At 47.7% G+C, this 10,824-nt stretch overlaps 1 pseudogene; it reads right to left on the bottom strand.

Moving 5' to 3' along the window:
• Positions 1–2,555: 2,555 nt before the first annotated feature.
• On the bottom strand, positions 2,556–2,963 carry LOC127205917 (high mobility group protein HMG-I/HMG-Y-like; annotated as a pseudogene).
• Between the last annotated feature and the right edge of the window lie 7,861 nt (positions 2,964–10,824).

Below are 10,824 nucleotides of genomic sequence, written 5' to 3'. Positions count from 1 at the left end.
TTACTCTGCGACTGTCAATAATGATGTGATCCCTCTCTCTCTCTCTCTCCCTCTCTCCTACCCTGCTTCCCCCCTTTTCTCCCTCTCTCCTTCTCTCTCTGTTGGCATGATCTCATATCTCAAGGGCGGTGTCTGGCCTAATTGATGAGCTGTCTCTGCTTTAGGCACAGCTGAAAACGACAAGCTGTGACTTGCTGTAGTTTGTCCACAGACCCTGCAGGCCGACTCTGTTCACTGCTCCGCCCCGCCTCCCTTCCCACCTTCCTCCCTTGCTTCTCTTTTGTTCATAGGGTTGTTTTTGTTTTTGTTTTTGTTTTTTCCCCACTGCTGAATTTAAAATCAGTAGGAGTTGGACTTTTCCCACGCATTTCCTGATAACTGATACAACTTTTAGTGCTATAAATTTTTTTTTCCCTTTTTGGTTTTTCAAGACAGGGTCTCTCTATGTTAGCCTTGGCTGTCCTGGACTCACTTTGTAGACCAGGCTGGCCTCGAACTCACAGCGATCCGCCTGCCTCTGCCTCCTGAGTGCTGGGATTAAAGGCGTGCGCCACCACACCTGGCTAGTGCTATAATTTTTCATCTTGAAGTTTTTTTCCCCTTTTTTTGGAGGAATGCTGCAAACTGAATGCATGCTAAACACTCACTCTGTTATTGAAGTATAATCCCAATATTTTCTACAATGAGATCTGGTACTCTCTTCTGGCTTGCGGGTGTACATGTGGTCAGAACTCTGCCTGTACATAATAAATAAATAAATCTAAAACAAAACAAAACAAAAGAGTTGCCTTACAGCCAGGTATGGTGGTACACACCTCTGATCCCAGCACTTTGGGAGGTAGAGGCAGGCAAGGCTAGCCTGGTCTACAGAGTGAGTTCCAGGACAGCCAAGGTGACACAGAGAAACACTGTCTGAAAAACCAAACCAACAAACAAAATATGAAGCTGCCTTGGTTATGGTGTCTCTTCACAGCAGTAAAATCCTAACTAAGACAGAAGTTAGTACCAGGAGTGGGATATTGCTCTGACAGATCTGACCATGCTTTTGTTTAGAGGAATGAGGATTTGGGGATTTCGGGTTAAGAACGCAGTGGAATGCTTAATGGGCCGTACTAGTAGAAGACTGGACGCAGTTGTGCTAAGGGTGATTTGAACTGTGGGAGCCCGGCTCAAGAGGTTTCAGCAAAGAAGAATTTTAGTATGTGACCTGCAGACCGTTCTTATAATTTTGGCTAAGAATGTGGCTGCGTCTGAAGAGTCTGCCCAAAGCTAAAGTGAAGAGATTTCGATTCATTGCATTGACAAAGGAAATCTCAAAACAGCCTGTCCTGTGGTTCACTTCCCTGCCCCCCCCTCCAGAAAAGGTTCTTTTTAAAATTCAAGTAACTGCAACTAGGAATCCAGAGGGAAGCCTCAGGCAGGGACAAACATGGCCACCCCTCCTCCACAGAACAAGGGAAGAAGGTGGTCTGAGACCCTTTCCTATCAAAGTGGGCCTTCACTTTGCTGCAGCATCCATGGGGCAGGGCCCTGCCTCTTCCCTGGTGTGGGGTAGTCTGCACCCAGCCTGCTGTGCCCCAGGCCCCCTTCCCCAGAGCATCTTGGGGAGGAGAATGCAGGCAAGGCGGGAGGATACATGTTGATGATGCTATGCAATGGCGGGTGTCTACGAATGAACATTGAAAACAAAACCAAGGGGCTGGAGAGATGGCTCAGTGGTTAAGAGCACTGCCTGCTCTTCCAAAGGACCTGGGTTCAATTCCCAGCACCCACATGGCAGCTCACAACTGTCTGTAACTCCAAGATCTGACACCCCTACACCAATGCACATAAATTAAAAATTAAATAAAATATTAAAAAAAGAAAGAAAGAAAGAAAGAAAGAAAGAAAGAAAACAAAATCAAACCGCAACTGTCCAGAGATCGTTTGTGAGTAGAGGAAAACTTGGAACCAGAACCTTGGGGAGGGGGAGGGGTGGCAGGGCAGGAAGAAGCATAAGGAGAGGGGGCAAGGCCAGCTCCTTAGTGCCCCACTGGAGGAGGGGAGCTGCCTAGAGTGGAAGTGGGGGAGGTGAGTTAGTGCCCCATGTGCCTTGGGTGGAAGCCAGAATAGGAGGACCTCACTGTGCAGATGCTTGGTAACTCCCATCTGTCACTGTCAGGTCCCAGGTGAGAACAAGGTGGGTGGGGATAGCATTTATTCTACTTCCTGTGGGATCTAGGTAGGGTGCGGGCAGAAGGGACTGAAAAACCCACCTGGTGACAGTTTAGTGGGGGGCTTGCTGCTGCTGCCGGGTCATCCAATGGGGCTTGTCAGCGTGAGATGGGGCTGGCGTCCAGTCCTGTCCTGTCCCGTAAGGCCAGGGAATGCTTCCAGGTCCCTCCCTCTACAGGGAGAACAGCAGAGCAGAAGGGACCCGCAAAACAAAGAGCCCACAGGGCAGTGTCTCTACGCATCATGCTGCTGCTAAGCAGAAAGTTAGCCTTGTCAGGAGAGGGCAGGTGTGGTACAGGGAGGGCACAGGGACTGAGCCAAGTCCTGCTCCCACGGGTGCCTCAGGTCTGCTGTGCAGTAGTGTGCAGTGGGGGGCGGGGAGGGGTTTGGGAGCGGGGCTTCTTGTTCGAGGGTAAAACTGTTCCTTGGTGGCTAAGGAGGAGGCGGCGCTGCACGTGGTCACTGCTCTCCTCCAAGGACTCCTGGGAGATGCCCTCTGCATCCTGCTTCGCCAGCTTCTTGGGTCTGCCCTTGGTTTCCTCCCTGGAGTTGTAGTTGTGCGTGTCTTGGCGGCACCCTTATTTTTTTTTACTTCCTTTTGGTCGGCCCTGAGGTCTCTTTGGTATTGGCATTTCACTGGGCTCCTTGGGAGGTCGCTTGTGTCGCTTGCCCCTGGCTGCCCTCTCTTCTCACTCCTTCTCCTGCTTGGAGGCCAGGGGCTGGCTGGACTTTGAGCCCGACTCACTCATCTTCCTTTTCTATGGGGCAGTTAAGAGTGACTGGGCCTTCTTGGAGCCGTGCCAATGCCAGAAATAGCCCTGACAAGGAGTCCCCAGTCAGAGGAGCGCAGCCCAATTCAGGGGCGCTTCCTATGGTTCACTTTTTTTTTTTTTTTTTTTTTTGGTTTTTCGAGACAGGGTCTCTCTGTGTTAGCCTCGGCTGTCCTGGACTCACTTTGTAGACCAGGCTGGCCTCGAACTCACAGGGATCCACCCGCCTCTGCCTCCTGAGTGCTGGGATTAAAGGCGTGTGCCGCCACCACCACCCAGCTTTTTTTTTTTTTTTTTTTTTTTTTGGTTTCTCTGCATAGCCCTGGCTATACTGGAACTCTCTTTGTAGACCAGGCTGGCCTCGAACTCACAGAGATACCCCTGCCCCTGCCTCCAGAGTGTTGGGATCAACAGCATGCACCACCACACCCAGTGTGGTTTACTCTTACAAAGAACATTTTTTAAATCAAACATAGCAAGCTGCCAAAACAAAAATACAAAATGTATCATTCAAGGGTTAAAGGAGAACCAGGAAGTTGGTAGAATGGAGCTAAATCCTGTGTTTAAGTAGATAAACAGATTAAAGATTTAAATGGAATTAAGATAGTGATGACCTTGGGGCAAGATCTAACATGGCTAAGCTTCCATCTAATGAAAACGATAGCTGCCCAAGAGACATTGCCAACTATTCTAAATTTACAATTCGTTTGTGGTTGTAGGCGCTATTGTGTCTTGGTTATTGTTTTCATTTGGCCATAAAGAGATATGATTGTGTGTCAAATGGATAAGGTGTTGTTGGAGCAAGGCCCAACTGTGTTCTCAAATGCTGATTTCAGTACCTTGAGATCTGGTTACAGCTCAGCCACGGGCATTGCTATGCATGTTGAACTGTCTCCTATAACCAAGTGATGATAAGGAATGTTCCCCAGTTATCCCTGACTGGCTAAATAAAGATGTAGAAGCCTATGGTTGTAACCTGCTTGAACTCTATAGCCCCTCTGTTGAGGCCTACTTTAGTTCTTAGCATGACTGTAGCTCCTCACATTAACAGGAAGCATTCTGTCATTAAGTCTCCATTTTGATCATTTAAGGTGAAATTAAGTTTAGGTTCTTAGGCTCCACCTGCCTGGGAGCTTGAACAGCCTTTTACTTACAATTCAATAAGTGTTGAATGTTCTGCTTGAATTAATGATATATGTTCCCTTCTCCTGGAATGATGGGGAACTGGAAAGTCCCCAAGCCTATATCCTAGCCAAACAGCTTAAAATACTTTGTCTAGCTACCTGGCTACAATGAACTAGGAACAAAATCGATTCCTCTTGTGTTTAGCTAGTCAATGATATAATGCTGCCCTCCCCTTGCTTCCCACCTGGTTACTTGGTTATGGTTTCTCTTATAAAAAGGCCTGCCTTAGAAACAAGGCCGGCATCACAGCTGGGCTCCTGAGTCCTGTCTGTGGCCCTGATTGCAATCAGCCTCGTCTTGAAGTATGCATTCACTCAATAAACCATCAATATCTCACCGAGATTGGTTTGTGTGGCCACTCTTGTACTGCAACACCTCTGAGTGGGTAGAAGAGAGGGAGGCAGAGTTTTAGATGCCTGGGCTTGGGTTCGAGAGAGGAGAGGAGTAAGAAAAGAGGACCAGGAGGAGAGGAAGCTGTAGAGAGAGGAGCCGTCATGAGGCAAGGCGGCGATGAGAGAGGAGTCGCCATAAGACAAGAGGTGGTGAGCTCGTGGCTGTAAGGACAGACTGATGGAGCACAAGCCCTCCAGGAATCACCAGATTGATAAGTGATTGGTTTTTAGGTGGGTCTCAAAGATATTAGGATTGGACTAGCTCAGAGCCTGCCCAGCATAGTGCTTACAGGTTAATAATAAATCACAGTCTCTTTGTGTCAGTCATTGAGGAACTAGCTGGTTAAAGAAAACTGCTGCCATAATATTTTACTGCATTGATTAATATAGAAAGAATAATTGGTCTTTCTACAAGGAGGGGATTGTGATGGCTTTTCCCAGTTGTCAGTTTGACTATATGTGGCGTGAACTACAGTCCCGAAGTGGAGCACACGCACACCTGATCTGGATCGTGAGGCAGGGAGACAAACATGCCTTTGATATCTGGATTTTGAGGGTAGAAGACACAGGCTTTTGATCCAGACCTTGAGGTGGGATTAACACGTCCCTTTAATCCAGATCTTGAAGCATGGTGGCTATATTTATAAAGACCTATAATGAAAATAAATGAAAGAAAAGCTTAGGTCCAGGCGTGGTCCTATACATCTTTAATCCTGGCACTCAGAAGACAAGCATGCAAATCTCTGAGTTGAAGTTCAGTCCACAGAGCAAGTTCCAGAACAGCTGATCTTAGGCAGTGAAGGAAACCATTGGAAACAGAATGCTGAAGCCGGGTGTGGTGGCGCACGCCTATTATCCCAGCACTCGGGAGGCAGAGGCAGGTGGATTGCTGTGAGTTCGAGGCCAGCCTGGTGTACAAAGCGGGTCCAGGACAGCCAAGGCTACACAGTGAAACCCTGTCTCGAACCCACCCCCCCAAAAAAAAAAAAAAAAAAAAAAAAAAAAAAAAAAGAAAACAGAACACTGGTGAAGATGAAACTGAGCAACGGGGCCACGATCCAGCCCCAGCAAGCAGCAGAACGTGGCAGCTTCAACCACGTGGTTCCGGCTTTAGAGTCAAGGATGTAATTTCCCTGTATGACTAAGGAAAAGATGCTGAGGCCCATGAATGTGTCAGGGGTGTCCCCTCATAGAGGCCCAGAAAGGCCATTGTGTGAGGTGGCCAAGGTTGTACCTTGTGCTGGCAGCCAGACTTGGTAATATGAAAGAGTCACCCAGGTGGTACTGGTTTTGAAGGCATAAAAGGAGACCTGGAGAGCAGCTGAGGCTTGGCACTGTGACAACCGGGAGAGGCCATTGGTGAAGGTGCAGCCTCAGTGGCAGTTGAAGGCTCAGGACTAAAGGGGTCATGCAGAGAAGTAGGCTTGGCACCATGAAGAGAGCCCATGAGAAGCTACTGATGAAAGTGTAGCACACCTGCTGCAGGAGGCCCCATCACTGAGGAGATGCCAGTGCCATGAGGCGCCCACCAAGAACCGCAGCAGCAGCAGCAGCAGAAGCTGTGTTCAGGAGGTTAGAGACCCCAGAGCCGTGGGGTACCAGCTGAGGAAAGCTGCTAACAGGGAGCGGAGAACCAACCCAAGAGAAAGAAGCGTGCTGCAGTCAGCAAAGCTGAAAGGGTTGGAGATCTGAGGAGAGCTTTGATGTCAGACATGTCAATGCAGAGTTCGGAGTTCGTTCGCCCAGCTGATTTTCTGAGGTTTGCTTTGGGTCCAGTGTTTCCTCACTGGGCTCCCTTCCCTACAGTTTGGAACGGTGATGTATACCCTGTGCCATGGTATGTTGGTTTTGCTTTTATAGGGGATTACAGTTGAGAGACTGCATGGATCTCAGCAGAGATTGAGAACTTTGGACTTTTAAATACTGTTGAGACCTTTGAAGTTGGACTAAATGCATTTCCCATTATGTTATAGCTGTAAGCCTATGGGGGCCAGGGAGTGGAATGTGGTGCTGTGAATTGGTTCGGCCCCCACAGATTCATGTGTCTGGATGTTTGGCCAGAGGGAGCGACACTATTTGGAGGGGTGGGCTTATTGGTGGAGGTGTGGCCTTGTCAGAGAAAGTGTGTCACTGTGGAGGTAGGGCTTTGAGGTCTTTTTTTGTTTGTTTGTTCTTTGTTTTTGTTTTGTTTTGTTTTGTTTTGTTTTTTCGAGACAGGGTTTCTCTGTGTAGCCTTGGCCATCCTGGACTCACTTTGTAGACCAGGCTGGCCTCGAACTCACAGCGATCTGCCTGCCTCTGCCTCCCGAGTGCTGGGATTAAAGGCGTGCGCCACCATGCCCAGCTGGGCTTTGAGGTCTTAAATGCTCAAGCTCCACCCAGTATGGACATCCAGTCTCCACCTCGCTGCCTTTGGATCAAGATGTGGAGCTGTGATCCTTCCCCGGCGCCATGGCTGCCTGCTCGCTGCCATGCTTGCTGCCAGGTGGTCATGGACTCACCCTCTGACACTGTAAGCCAGCCCCAGCTAAATGTTCTCTTCTGTAACAGTGGCCATGATCACGGTGTCTCTTCACAGCAACAAAATCCTAACTAAGACACAGGGCAACTCCAACTCCTAGACACCCATCAATATAACTAACTGCCCTCCCCCCACCTCAGAGGGGTTTTTATTTTATTTTATTTTATTTTTTGCCTTTAGGTACTGCTGTTTGGGAATAGCCAGCCTTGGATCATCCCTCAGATCTCATCATGCCACGATGGAACTGCCCACACCACAGACAGACAGTGATTCCTTTTGGAGGGGCCCCAGCTAGTAAAAGCCTATGGAAGAGTGGCCAGGGCACAAAGGATGCTTATGGAAGAAACCAGGAGGAATAATACAGAACCTGACCATAGAGTGACGGCTTGCCTATCCCTAGGTCATTACACTGCATATGCTGTGTTCAAGCAAGTTACCTGTACTGGAGCAGGAATGGCTATCCAAAGCCTGGCTAGCAACACAAAGGCGCATGACTAACTGGCCACCTGCTCAGGTCATAGAAGAAGCCAGTGTGTGAGAAAGGAGAAGGGCTGTTCCAGACCAGTCAAAACAGCAGTGCTGCCGCATGCATCATCCCAGCACTCGGAGGCAGAGGCAGGTGGATCTCTGAGTTCCAGGCCAACCTGGTCTACAGAGCGAGTTCCAGGGCAGCCAGGGCTACACAGTGAAACCCTGTCTCAAAAAACAGACAAACAAAATATAAGAGGACTCCTGTACTTTCACCAGTCCTGTTAGGAATCTGCCTGACGGGGTCCCTGACCCCCTGTGTCACTGCAATAGGCATTCAACAAGTTTAAGGGAGCCAGTCCCTTACTAACCAGTCAAAAATAGCACAAGAGAACGCCAGTGAGTTCTTTAAAAGGATGAAGGCTGAGGTACAGAGGAAAGCCAATGGAACGCAATAAGGACATGTGGGGACCCTGGCTGTCTCTGTTAATGAGGCCTCTTATTTAAAAAAAAAAAAAAAAATTTATTTATTATTGTGTGTAGAGTGTTCTTCCTGCATGTACACCTGCAGGCCAGAAGAGGGCATCAGATCACATTACAGATGGTTGTAAACCACCATGTGATTGCTGTGAATTGAACTCAGGACCTTTGGAAGAACAGGCAGCGCTCTTAACCACTGAGCCATCTCTCCAGCCCAATGGGGCCTCTTATAATGATAATGTTAAGACTTCTATTAGGGCCCAGCAGTGATGGCAAATGCCTTTAATTCCAGCACTTGGGAGGCAGAGGCAGGAGGATCTCCATGAGTTCAAGGCCAGCCTGGTCTACAGTGAGTTCCAGGACAGCCAGAGCTGTTACACAGAGAAACCCTGTCTCAAAAAACCAAAACCAACCAACCAGCCAACCAAAGACTTCTATTAGGGCTATACATATTGAACAGCCCATCCAAGTTCATCGAAACTATGATGAAAACAATAATCCTCCTGATGATGTTCCAAGGGCACCAACTAATGTCTTCAAGACAGATTCATAAGAGGAAATAAAGTAGAATAAGGTAGAAAAGACCAACGGCTAGATTCTGAATTGTTGACGTATTTAGCCAACCGGTTAAACCACTGCTTGCACTGCCTGTTGCCAAGTATGATTTGCTACCTGGAACAGCATGACCCAGAGAAATAGCTGAAACAATAGGTCATCGTCCACGTCCATCACAACCTGACCACAAAAGCTTACACCAGTCAACTGCAAAACACCTTTGAAAGCCAAAAGCCCCCAAGCTAACTGCGGGAGTGTGCTTCTGTTTGCTTGCCTGCTCACTTGCCCCACCTTGTGGTTTTAGAGGGTAAAATAAAAATGCAAACTGGGCTCTGAAGTCTTTGAGGAGCTATCCTGGCTTTGGGAATGAATACATCTCCTACCTTCCACTCTCATTGGTGTTGGACTGCTTATTCCAAGAGAGACTCCGGCAACATTTTCACAGAGATTTTCTAAAAGATGTTCCTAATGTTAAAGTAAATGAAAATTTGGGAGTATGATTATTTGCTTGGAATTACTTCTCACCCTCCCTCCGCACCGCCCACCCCTGCCCTTTGACCGCTAGCGGAGCGGAAGTGACACAAGGCGGCCGCGGGATTGTGGGGGTTATGTAGTATTAGGACCTTGCACAGCTATACAAGCTCTACTTCCCCGCTACATCCGCGGTCCTCTTTTCACTTTTTATATTTAGACAGGTATTCACTAGGTTGCCCTTGAATTCCTTGTCGCCTGATAAGGAGTTGAGTTTGTGACCTTCTACCCTCACTTCCCGACTCCCCGGGGATCACAGGCCAACGCCACCAGGCCTGACTGTCGCAACTGTTTCTCACAGGGGTTTCTGCAGCATGTTCTCAGAAGTATTTGGTTCAAGGACCTCCAAATGTGTCGCAACATTCCTTTCAATATTCCTTCACATGGTGGAAGGAGAGAATCAGCTCATTCCCAGGACAGCCAGGGCTACACAAAGAAACCCTGTCTCAAAAACAAAATGACAACAGCAAAACAACAACACCGCCGCCAAAAAAAAAAAACCAACAACAACAACAAAGAAAGAAACTTTATTTTTATTTATTTATTTATTTATTTTGGTTTTTTGAGACAGGGTTTCTCTGTGTAGCCTTGGCCATCTTGGACTCACTTTGTAGACCAGGCTGGCCTCGAACTCACAGCGATCTGCCTGCCTCTGCCTCCCAAGTGCTGGGATTAAAGGCGTGCGCCACCACGCCTGGCTAAGAAACTTTTTTTTAAAAAAATTATTTATTACATATACAGTATTCTGCCTACATGTACTCCTGCACAACGGAAGAGGGCACCAGATCTCAGTATAGATGGTTAGGAGCCATCATGTGGTTGCTGGGAATTGAACTCATGACCTCTGGAAGAGCAGACAGTGCCCTTAACCGTTGAGCATTCTCTCCAGCCCAAAAAAGAAAGAAACTTCTCTGTTGTGCTCAAAATGGAAACATCTCAGAAGTCATTATCCTTTTTTTTTTAAATTAAGATTTATTTATTTTATGTATTGCATATGAGTGCTTTATCTGCAGAAGAGGGCACCAGATCTCATTATAGATGGTTGTGAGTCATCACGTGGTTGCTGGGAATTGAACTCAGGACCTCTAAGAGGAGCAGGCAGTACTCTTACCCTCTGAGCCATCTCTCCAGCCTGCATTATCCTTATTATTGAGACAGGGTTTCTCTGTGTAGCCTTGGCTGTCCTGAAACTCACTCTTAGACCAGGCTGGTCTTGAAATCAGAGAGCCTCTTCCCTCTGCCTCCAGAGTGCTGGGATTGAAGGTGCGTGCTACCACTACCTGACTGAGACTATGTTCTTTAGAGTTGATGGGAAATAGGTGATTTGAAAACTGAAAGAGAGCTGGTCACAGTGGTGTATCCCTTTAATCCAAGCACCATGAGAAGATCCAATTCATTGTAACAACAGCATATGTCATTTTCTCTATCTAGTGCCATATATCTCTTTTTTAAAATTTCGAAGGGCTTAGTGGTGCACACCTTTAATCTCAGCACTCAAGAGGTGGAGGCAGGCTCAAGGCCAGCCTGGTCTACAGAATGAGTTCCAGGACAGCCAGAGCTACACAGAGAAACCCTGTGTCCGAAGAGTAAACAAAACAGAAAGCCAAGCTGAAAAGGAAGGAGGAAGGAAGGAAAAAAATGTAACAGTGCATGAGAGGCTACATAGAACGACCCTGATTTTGATGGGCAGCACTAGTGGAAAAGGGAG

The sequence above is a fragment of the Acomys russatus genome, chromosome 2 (genome assembly GCF_903995435.1).
Source record: "Acomys russatus chromosome 2, mAcoRus1.1, whole genome shotgun sequence".
NCBI lineage: Eukaryota > Metazoa > Chordata > Mammalia > Rodentia > Muridae > Acomys > Acomys russatus.
The sequence above is the reverse complement of the archived record's forward strand: the minus strand, read 5'-3'. Positions and strand labels throughout refer to the sequence as shown.